This window comes from Macrobrachium nipponense, chromosome 27 (genome assembly GCF_015104395.2).
Source record: "Macrobrachium nipponense isolate FS-2020 chromosome 27, ASM1510439v2, whole genome shotgun sequence".
Lineage (NCBI taxonomy): Eukaryota > Metazoa > Arthropoda > Malacostraca > Decapoda > Palaemonidae > Macrobrachium > Macrobrachium nipponense.
Genome location: NC_087216.1, coordinates 52529769 through 52540691, shown reverse-complemented (window position 1 = coordinate 52540691; position 10923 = coordinate 52529769).

Sequence of the window (10923 nt, the reverse complement as noted above, 5' to 3'; positions counted from 1 at the left end):
CATTAAAGGGACATAGGATCATCTGCAATAATTTTCCTTTTTCCGAAAGAAAATTACAAGAAAGTTCAGTAGAAGGAAAGATTTCAGCATTACATAGGTTACTTTTTTCAGTTATTAGCTTGTGCCTAGGATAGTAAACAATGAATCCAAATACATAAAGATTACCGAAATACGGCTGCGTTGAATGCAATCTGAAGACGTGAAATCCTATGTTACCTATTTATATGTAAAAACATATAAGAAAACTATTTAACTGCAAAATACCGATAATGAATAAAAGATATTGCTTCTACAAATTAAAAAGAGCAAATGCGGAAGATGCAATAAACCCTCCATGAGAGGAGAGTTGCCGATCCGTACTAAAAGTATTGGTTCTCCAAAAACCTTATTCCACAACGTTGCCTAATGACGCTGTCTCACTATGTTGTTTCCTGCCTGGGCGTAATGATAGATGTAATAAAGCCTTATCTTTATCCTGGGTCTTTTAAAGGTGGTAGCCACTTGAGTAAAAATAGATGAAGGAAGATTTTTCCTCGTAAATTCATTGTGCATGTATATTTAACAAGGCCTGGAAGAAATGTGAATCCTTACCGGCTTTGGCTTTAATGCTAACAGAACTATATTCAGAGGACTGGTGCTAGTAATTAAGTACATACGAACATACAAACGGGTGAAAACGAAGTATTTGCAACTTACAGGGTTTTTGTTACAAGTATAAGTATTTGTATACAAACTCACAAATACACACACACACACACGCGCATATGTATATATATATATATATATATATATATATATATATATATATATATATATATATATATATATATATATATATATATATATATATATTATATATAGCCACATGAAAGGTGAAAAATTAAAGATCAAATACCAAAAGCTTTCGTGCATTGCGTACACTTCTTCGGGGTACAAAGTAAAATAAAGAAATAGAAACATAAACAAGAAAATTTCGCATAACAAAGATCAAAGCATTTATCAAGCAAACCATAATTACAAATTGTCACTACCAAACAAGTAAGAATACTTTAAAAGTGCTTAAGAACTGAAACTGAAACTGCATATAGAAGGTGACATTGCATTTCCCTATAATTCTAAAAACAAGATAACTATCTAATTTAAAAACAAGATAACTATCTAATTTAAACGGACCTGAAGTCAGATTCATAAGTTGCTTAATAAAGACAGATTCAGTTATATTTCTTTTTACAATATGTTTAAAAAAATTAACTCAGATTAATTTTTTCAGTCTATACAATGGCTAAAATCATTAATGTGTACAAATAAAGCCCTTGTCAATTGACCTGTTCGAACTGCTTAGTGGTGTTGTTTTAGACGGTAATCTAGTTCTTTACCAGTTTGACCAAGGTATTTGTCATTACACCCAGCACAAGGAATCGTGTAAATATAGCCACTAATTTGTTTTGGGGAATTACGCACAATTATGTTTTGAAGTGTTCCTGAATTTTTGTATATCACATTTACATTGAAAGTTTTCAGTGATTTCTGGATAAAAAAAGACTTACATTATATGGCAGTGTCAAGATATTTTCTCTCACAAAAGGCTCCCTATTGCTACTGGAGTATAATATATTTCTTGATTTCTGCCAAGATTTATCGATTAAAAACTTTGGGTATTTCAACCTATTTTCTACGTCATAAATTTTATAATTCCCTAAGCCTAGGAATTCCGGACTGCATATCCGTAATGCCCTTAAAAACATTCTACAAAAAACTGAAAGCTTTACATTAACATGGTGGTCTGAATAATGGTGGATATTAGAACAGACGTTTGTAGGTTTACTGTAAACATCAACCACAAAGCCTCTATCCCTTCTATGAACCAAAACATCTAAAAACGGCAATATCCATTATTTTCTTCTGGGAACGGTTAATTTAATAGAAGGTACCAAATTATTTAACTCGTCTAAAAATGTTTTCAGATATTCGCACATGGGCCAAACACAGAAAATGTCATCAACATATCGAAACCAAAGAAACACACACACACACACAAACACACACACACACACTTAAGCAAAATATTTTTACTTCAAAAAATTCCATAAATGGGTTGCTAAGTACTGGGGAAAGGGGATTTCCCATAACCATTCCAAACTTTTGATGGTAATAATTTCCGTTAAAAACAAACTTTCATCTATAACGCATAATTTTATCAACTCTAAAATTTTGTCAGCCTGTTATACTAACTTCAGTTTCAGTTTTTTAGCACTTTTAAAGTATTCTTACTTGTTTGGTAGTGACAATTTGTAATGATGATTGGCTTGTTAATGGCTTTGATCTTTGTTTTGTGAACTTCTCTGGTTTATGTTTCTATTTATTTATTTTACTTTTTACCCGAAAAAGTGTACGCAATTCACGAAAACGCTTGGTACCTGGTCTTTAATTTTTCACGTGCTGTTTGGTGACTTATTGCTGACACACACACACACACAGACACACACACACACACACACACACACACACACACACATATATATATATATATATATATATATATATATATATATATATATATATATATATATATATCCATATCAACACAAAGTACTACAGAATTTAAGGTAAAGTGCAATTTGTGTGGCAGCCAAACCTATTCTATTTTCACAGTTTTGTGTTTATATGTGTGATTCGTCCCCTTTTGCTACCTACATTCAGTCCCAAGGCTGTGTCCCCCCTTTGATATTATTATTATTATTATTTTTATTATTATTATTATTATTATTATTATTATTATTATTATCATTATTATCATTATTATTATTATTATTATTATTATTATTATTATTATTATTATTATTATTATTATTATTATACTTTTTTTTGTCCATCACAGTCCTCTAATTCGACTAGGTGGTATTTTTAGTGTGGGGTTCCGGGTTGCCTCCTATGGGAGCCGTTTATAGGATCACACTCTTCTGCATGAGTCCTGGAGCTACTTCAGCCTCTAGTTTTTCCAGATCCCTTTCCAGGGATCTTAGGATCGTGCCTAGTGTTCCTATGATTATGGGTACAATTTCCACTGGCATATCCAATTATCCTTCTTATTTCTATTTTCAGGCCTTGATACTTATCCATTTTTCCCCTTTCTTTCTCTTCAACTCTGGTATCCCATAGTATTGCGACATCAATGAGTGATACTTGATTTTGTCAATCGACGTCACGCATGGTCCATTTGCACGTATCACCCTATCCGTTCTGATACCATAGTCCAGAGGATCTTTGCCTGATCATTTTCTATCACTCCTTCAGGTTGGTGCTCGTACCACTTATTACTGCAAGGTAGCTGGTGTTTCTTACACAGGCTACAATAGAGGACTTTTGCCACTGAATCATGCCTCTTAGTACTGGTTCTGTGCAAGTGCCGGACATTCGCTTGCTATGTGGTTTATGGTTTAATTTTTCGTATTGCACTTCCTACATATGGTAAATATGTTATTTTCATCTATCGCTTTTTGAACATATCTGGATCTTAGGGCCTGATCTTGTACCACTGTTATTATTCTTTCAGTTTCCTTCTTGAGCTCTCCCCTCTGTAGCCATTGCCATGTGTCATCGCTGGCTAGTTCTTTAGTCTATTATTATTATTATTATTATTATTATTATTATTATTATTATTATTATTATTATTATTATTTAGAAGATAAATTTCGATTCATATGGAACAATTCTACAGCGCCATTTACTTGAAATTCCAGCTTCCGAAGAACGTGTTCATTTTGAAAAAATTACAGAAATTAAGAGGAAATACAGAATAAATCAGTTATGAGAACAGCAAGAAAATTAAATCAGAGAATAAATATAAATAAATTATAATTAAATTTGTATACTGAAACAAAACTAATTTATGCAGCCGTAAGAGCTGAAATAAAAATTCTGCCTTTGTGAAGAGTAAATGACCTAACGATGCTTCGAGCATATTTCGTAATCAGAAGGTTTGCATCCTGGCAGATCCGAGAGCAGAACCACCAGATATGTATGCAAAGTTGGGGCTCCCATTTGCATGTTAAGACCAACAGGGCAGATGGAAGTGTATAACACTTTTTTTGTGTGAGATATAAGCTTGTTTGTGTGTGTGTGTGTGTGTGTGTGCGCGCGCATGTGCGTGTGCGTGTGGATCAAATTTGGTTAATAGCCTAACCTCAAATTTGATTTATTACTGTGAATAGGTTAAAAACAAGATGCCAACTTTCGCAGACGTCCCAGTGGGAGACTAAAGCTTCCAAATTTTTCTAAACTGATTTTCGTCCAAAGAGCAAAGACGACCAATTCCTGGTAGCTATGTAACTTTGGTACTGGAGGAGGAAAGTTTAAATGGATAATTAAATCAAGAGATGGCGAGGGTTTTATGTTGCAAAAATTGCAGAAGTTTCCGTGATTATAACTTTGTTTCCCTCCCTGCTTTTCTGCATTGTTTATTTAATGATTCCCCTTCCTCGCGGTTATGTAACGGTGTTGTAGACGCGATGAACCTCTGTAGAAGGGAGTACTTGTGCTTGACTGCCTCTTCCCCGTAGGGGGATAGTGACATCAGTGACACTCACGCGGTGCACTGTATGCATTACTTAAGGTGCTTTGCAGCGCGCCTTCGTCTCCCCCAGCTGCAACACTTCGCTCCTTTTACTGTACCTCCTTTCATATTCTTTCTTCATCTTACTTTCCACCCTCTCCAAACACTTGATTCATAGTGCAACTGCTAAGTTTTCTCCTGTTACACCTTTCAAACCTTTTACTGTCAATTTCCCTTTCATAGCTGAATGACCGCATTGTTACTGTCACAGACACACAGTTATATATTTGATATATTTAAAAAATAAATACTAAATACATATTCTACCACCTTGGACGAGTTACTTACCGTTCCACTGTGCTGTCTCGGACACAAGCACATGAATTGCTAGTCAAGGTTCTCATCACATTTTGTTTTTTAGTGAATACAAGTCCCCAAAATTGTGATAGGTTACATTAATTTATGCAAAATATGTATTTTTGTGTCTTTTTTGATGTAGCCAATGGCATCATATTAGTTTTTGAATGACATGTATAGCTTTAAAAACATTAGCCCAAAAGGGTTTCTCTTTTTTTTAAAGTTATCTCAGTCAATCGCTTATGGTTTGTAATAATAAAGAATATAAAGGACCATGGAGTGTTATTTACATAATTTGAGAATCAACACAGAACGGGGCTGCAAAAAACAAATAGATACAGAGTCACGACATAATCCTGGTCACGGCACCAAGCCAAGATCACTCATAGGTCCGAGTGCTTGGCCCATGGCCTAAATTCTATATTCAACTCAACTCAGTTAACTGGCTCTTAATACTCCACTCAGGCAATCATTATTCTGTAAGTAACGCGTCCAGCTATATTTAATTTCCTTCATATAAATATTCTTTCTACTTATATATACTGTCTCAGCATCTTCACGATGGCTTTATTATCCTATTTCTTATTTAAATTATTCTTAAAATCAAAAATACTATAGACTTTGATTCTGAATTTAAGTAGACCATTCACGCAAATAGAGAAGTAGATGGGTTTGTTACAAACAAGTGTATGTGCTTAGAGGAGGAGTGCCAGGGAACTATGGGAAAACACTGACATAGTATTTGAGAGGCCTGGAGTGAGATGTTGACTTGTCATTCATCCACTCGAAACCAGGTGTAAAAGAATACGGATGTTTAACTAATTACTAAACGATGGGAAAAGTAAAAGCATTCACCTACTCCACAACCATACATAATGCTATGCAAGCCTCTTTCTTGAAGTCATTTGATTCTCATCAACAAAAACGTCATTAAGAAAATGGAATCAGTCTCCCGAACAGTATATACCCCTCATATATAAAAAAACTGGCACCTCAGAGTCTGACACATTCATATTTCAGATGCTGTCTCGCGAATGAGACCCCTGAGCAGAAAACCACAACAGAAGTCTTATCATTAGAAGGGTCGAGTCCCCTACACACTCTGTTATTCCTCTATATATTTAATCACCACCCCCCCCCCCCCTTTGGGATATGAAGGTCTTTCCATTCCAAAGCCCTTTCATTCCAGATATCTACTCCTTTTTAGGCGTACCAATCCTGTCCCGTACTAGCTTTAAATCATCAACTATTCCCCATTATATCCTCATCCGTTTTTTCCACGTGGATGAGATATCTTAAAGTAGATTTATTAAGCCTTTCAGTTGCACTGCTTCATGAATACTTGTTTGTCGTGGTATCCCTCAAAAGATTCAAGACTTCATTTGTGTTCTTTCATCACAGTTTAATAGCTCGGAAAAATGATAAAATATATTTGCTCTCTCTCTCTCTCTCTCTCTCTCTCTCTCTCTCTCTCTCTCTCTCACACACACACACACACACACACACACACACACACACACACACATCACCTACAGTGACTTCCCTCCTCATTTTTTCCCTGGGATTTCACTTTTCCATGTTTTAACTATTGTGAAAACAACTGTCAAAATGCTAATTATTTCCTCAGAAATATCCACCGACAATGATTCAATATCACTAACGTTTTGAACTATTGTGACAACAACCATTAAACTGCCAACTATTTCATCTGGAATTCACTGTCACTAAAATTTCGACTCTGCGACGAAGAGGTATGTTGAAAAGTACTAATTTCCAATAAAAAAAATATAGCAAAGCTATCGAAAACGGGTTTATCATCAACCACTTGACTCATTCATCGTTATAATCTCCAATAAAAAGCATCTCCCAGGAAGTCTAGAAGTTCCAGTTTCCTTTATTTGTTAACCTTTACCCATTTCAGGGTGTTCAAATCCTCTTAGCAATCGTAAATTCTACTTACCGTCAGCAATGACCCACTTAAGCAGACTATACAACCTCCAGGAGAAGGAGCATGGCAGAATAGTGTTCAGAGATACTTTGTTTACAAATTACTTGATTAATGGTGTCGACGTTTTTCCAAGCTTAATAATTTCACATTTATACTGTTCTGGAGGTTTAATTTCCATGTGTATTACAATCGTTGGAATAGTGAATCATAAACAGGGCGTACTGGTAAAGTGAACACACACACACACACACACATACACTCATACACACACACACACAGATATATATATATATATATATATATATATATATATATATATATATATATATATATATATATATATATATATATATATATATATATATATATATATATATATATATATATATATATATATATATATATATATATATATATATATACTCAATTGTCAGCTTAGGGAAATACACAAACAAGAACTACCACTTATTAAAGAAGAAAAAAAGCATGAAGAATAATATAATGGTAACAATGCATTGCATTTTCGTTTGAACTTGAACATCCTCTGGGAGGCTGTTCCACCATTCAACCCTTGATGTTATTCTAATTATAAAGGTTTGCTCGGCAAGTATATATAGCCTAAGGTCGAGAAAAACTTGAAAGGTGGCAAAAATTATTTGCATCGATGGTCTACCACAAAGGCCAAAAAGATTTTACTTAGGCAGGCTTCACAAATTCCATTCCAAAGGTGTTACTGTATAGTGAGGGCGTGAGGTGAACTAAACAGAGATCACAGTCCAATCAACTGTGTTTACATAAATCGATGTACAAGACACTGATGATGTTACTATGATACATATAGCTGAAATGCTGACATTGTAATGCATATAGTAATAATGATACATTTAGCATAGCATTAATATGAAATATAATATAATACAAAAGACGCGTGACAAATGCTGCGTTTCTTTTATATGAGTTTGTGGTATGCAGAGAAGTTTGTTGTTAGGAGATTAGCCGACCAGGTAAGATGGATGGCGTGTGGGTCTGCATGAGACTCTAAAGGACTCCCCACTTAGAGAGGACTACGGTTGTTGGTCGGTGTCTGGGAGGCATGCAGGCTTTAGGCAATGGAGACCCATGTAGTTCTGTCCTCCACTGTCATCTGGTAGGTCTTGTTTCTTCTCTGGATGACATGGTATGGTCCCAAGTAGGCTGGGGATAGGGCTGTTCTGTGTGTGCCCACCCGTATGAATGTAAATTTTGTGTTCTGCAGTTCACTGGAAATGTACACTTTCCTGGCCATGTGATAACTGCTAATGGACAAATACCATCATATGAGTAATAATAAGTTTTATGTGGTGGACGGATTCACTCATGGTGAGCATCAATGTTACATGCCAATATTTGGGCGGATCGGGCGGGAAAGAGGTTCCATTACTTCTGTAGCCCATAAATTCACTGATGACAACTTTTAGACTGGCTCAGATCAACAATGTATGTGGCTCAGGATTTAGTTGTGAGCTTAACTTCAAGGCAGCATGTTGTCTTTCTCTTCTTACCATAATGCATTTTTATTTATTTGCTCATAAAATGTGCCAAGGGGTTGTTGTTGGTGCATGTCAGGTATAATTGTAATTTTGCAAACAAAAGTGCAAAGAAATTTTAGGAAAAAATGTGTATTTCAATAAATTTGCTGTATTTTTTTTGTCAGCAAATTTATGTAAATATTTTTAAAGAAATATACTCAGAATTTGATGTTGATTTTAGTTCTTATCTGTTTTGATATTATGTGATATGTAATTATAGTTTTACAAAATAAAAAAAAACTTTTGAAAAAAAAAAAAATATGCATAACTTAGTAAAATTTACGATTGTCTTGTATAAGGGACCCCACCAGGGGTTGTACATGGTCTTTTTCAACTTACTGTGGAAAGTAAGGAGAATTTTCTTTTATTTTTCCTTACACCCTATGCATTTGCATATCTTCTTCTTTCCATACATGTGTTTTTTCATAAACTGGCCGACCTCAAAGTTTACCCTGCCTGGTGAGCTGCATATTATTATTATTATTATTATTATTATTATTATTATTATTATTATTATTATTATTTTATTATTATTATTATTATTATTATTATTATTATTATTATATTACTTTATTTATTTTTTTTTTAGCCTTGCTCCTAAAGTGTAAGGTACTTTGGCGGGCATTATTCGTTCTAATACTTTACAGGTGTCAGGCAGGGATGTTGGGCTCAGATTTTGAAGGACTTCTGCCAGCAACGTTAATGATTGGCCATACAGGGCTTCGGCTGGAAATGCAGTTTTCAAAGGCTTTGAAAACTGCTAGGATCTCCCTGCCGAATGTGGAGTAATTCTGTTTCACTGATGTTAACTTCTTGCTGAAGAATGCCAACGGATGACAACCCTCATCTGTGCACTACTCAAGTACCGTGCTCATCTCTGCGTTACTCATGTCAGTCATCAAAGTGATGAACCTTATGATTAGACTCATGATTTTACCAATATTTGGGATAAATCTATGATAATAATTAATTACTCCTGAAAATTCTAGTACTGCTGTAACTGTTGTCTTTTCGGAAGTTGGTAATTGCTTTTAATTTCTCTAGTAGGGGTTTAATGTTGTCTAGGCTAACTTGATGTCCCAGCAATTCTACAATTTTCTTTATCTATTCACACGTCTTCCCTTATGATGAGTCTATTTTTTCGTTAAGTATTTGCAGAGCCCTTTTGACATCCATAAGATATTCATCCATAAGTCTTTGGAAGGTTGCCCCCTGCATTGCAAAGGCTGAAACAGCTGTAGTTGTATACGTAGGTGCCAAAAGAGGTGAAGATTACTGTTTTCTTTCTATACTTTCCTTTGCTGCTGGAACTTGGAACTATCTCTTCAGCAGGTCCATTTTGATGAAAATCTTTGCTCTGTTCATTTGGTTGGAAATGTCTGCTATGTCCAGCAATGGATATGTGGCTTCGTTAAATTACCAGTAACTGGTATTCTCTACACAGGTGCCATGTTCTGTCGGATTTCAGTACCATGTGGAGGGGCATATTCCTAAATTCTTCATTTCCTTGAACACTTGTTTGGTGTAGGTGAGCTTCTCCAGTGCTAACTGTCTGAGGTGTGAGTGAACTGGGGTGTCTTCTATTTTTATATGGTGTTGTATGTCATGTTTTGCTGGTTTATTTAAGTTGAACTGCAGGTCATATTTGAAAACTTCTTGGTAGTCTTGCAGAATTCGGCATATTTCTGGTGGTGGGGTAGCTGCTGCGATGGGGCTTGTTTGTTGTCTCTGCTTCTTTTGGTGATGTTGGTGGGTTGTTTGTGCAACTGTTGAGGAGATGATACAAGAGTTGTTTTCAGAATAAGTTTTTTGATGCTACATCCACTTGCAGGCTTATATGCTTTTAGGAAGTCTGCTCCAAAAAGTGGTATCGTCATATCTGCCATGATGAAAGTCCAATTATTTTTTCCTTTGAATGACACATTCTTGTATATCTTGAGTTGGTAGGGAAGGGTTGAGTCACTCGTGGCAGCTGGCTGGCACAAATGATTGCATGACCCCGTGTCAATGTGGAATTCTGAGTTTGGCCTTTCATTCCTGATGAAGAAACACATTGAGCCATTGTGTTTGTATCTGGAAGAAAGATAGTGGTAAGCAGGGACAGCTTCTCTTATGATGCAATTGGTCTGCTCACTGCTGACATTTAGTTGCTTGCATGTTTGTTTAAAACAGGCAAACTTTACTACAACTTCAGGCTTTTATCCAGATTCTCCAATGGAAGAAACACATTCCCTCTGGTGGTCCATCTCTCTACTGTTTGGTCTACCTTTTGATGAATTGTTTGGGGTAGCTCTGCTGGTGCAGGGGGCTAGCCAGTACCTTAGGATCACTGCTGGATTCAGTGTCTGTTGACTGGTATGGGTGGTAGGGTTGGTTCCACTGTCTTGTAGGCTATGTGTACATTGTTTACCTATTTTAGGAATTCTTCAATGGGTTGTGTGGAGGCACTTGGTATGGCTGCCACTGTTCGTCAGGGATATTTGAAGGATGGCCATTCT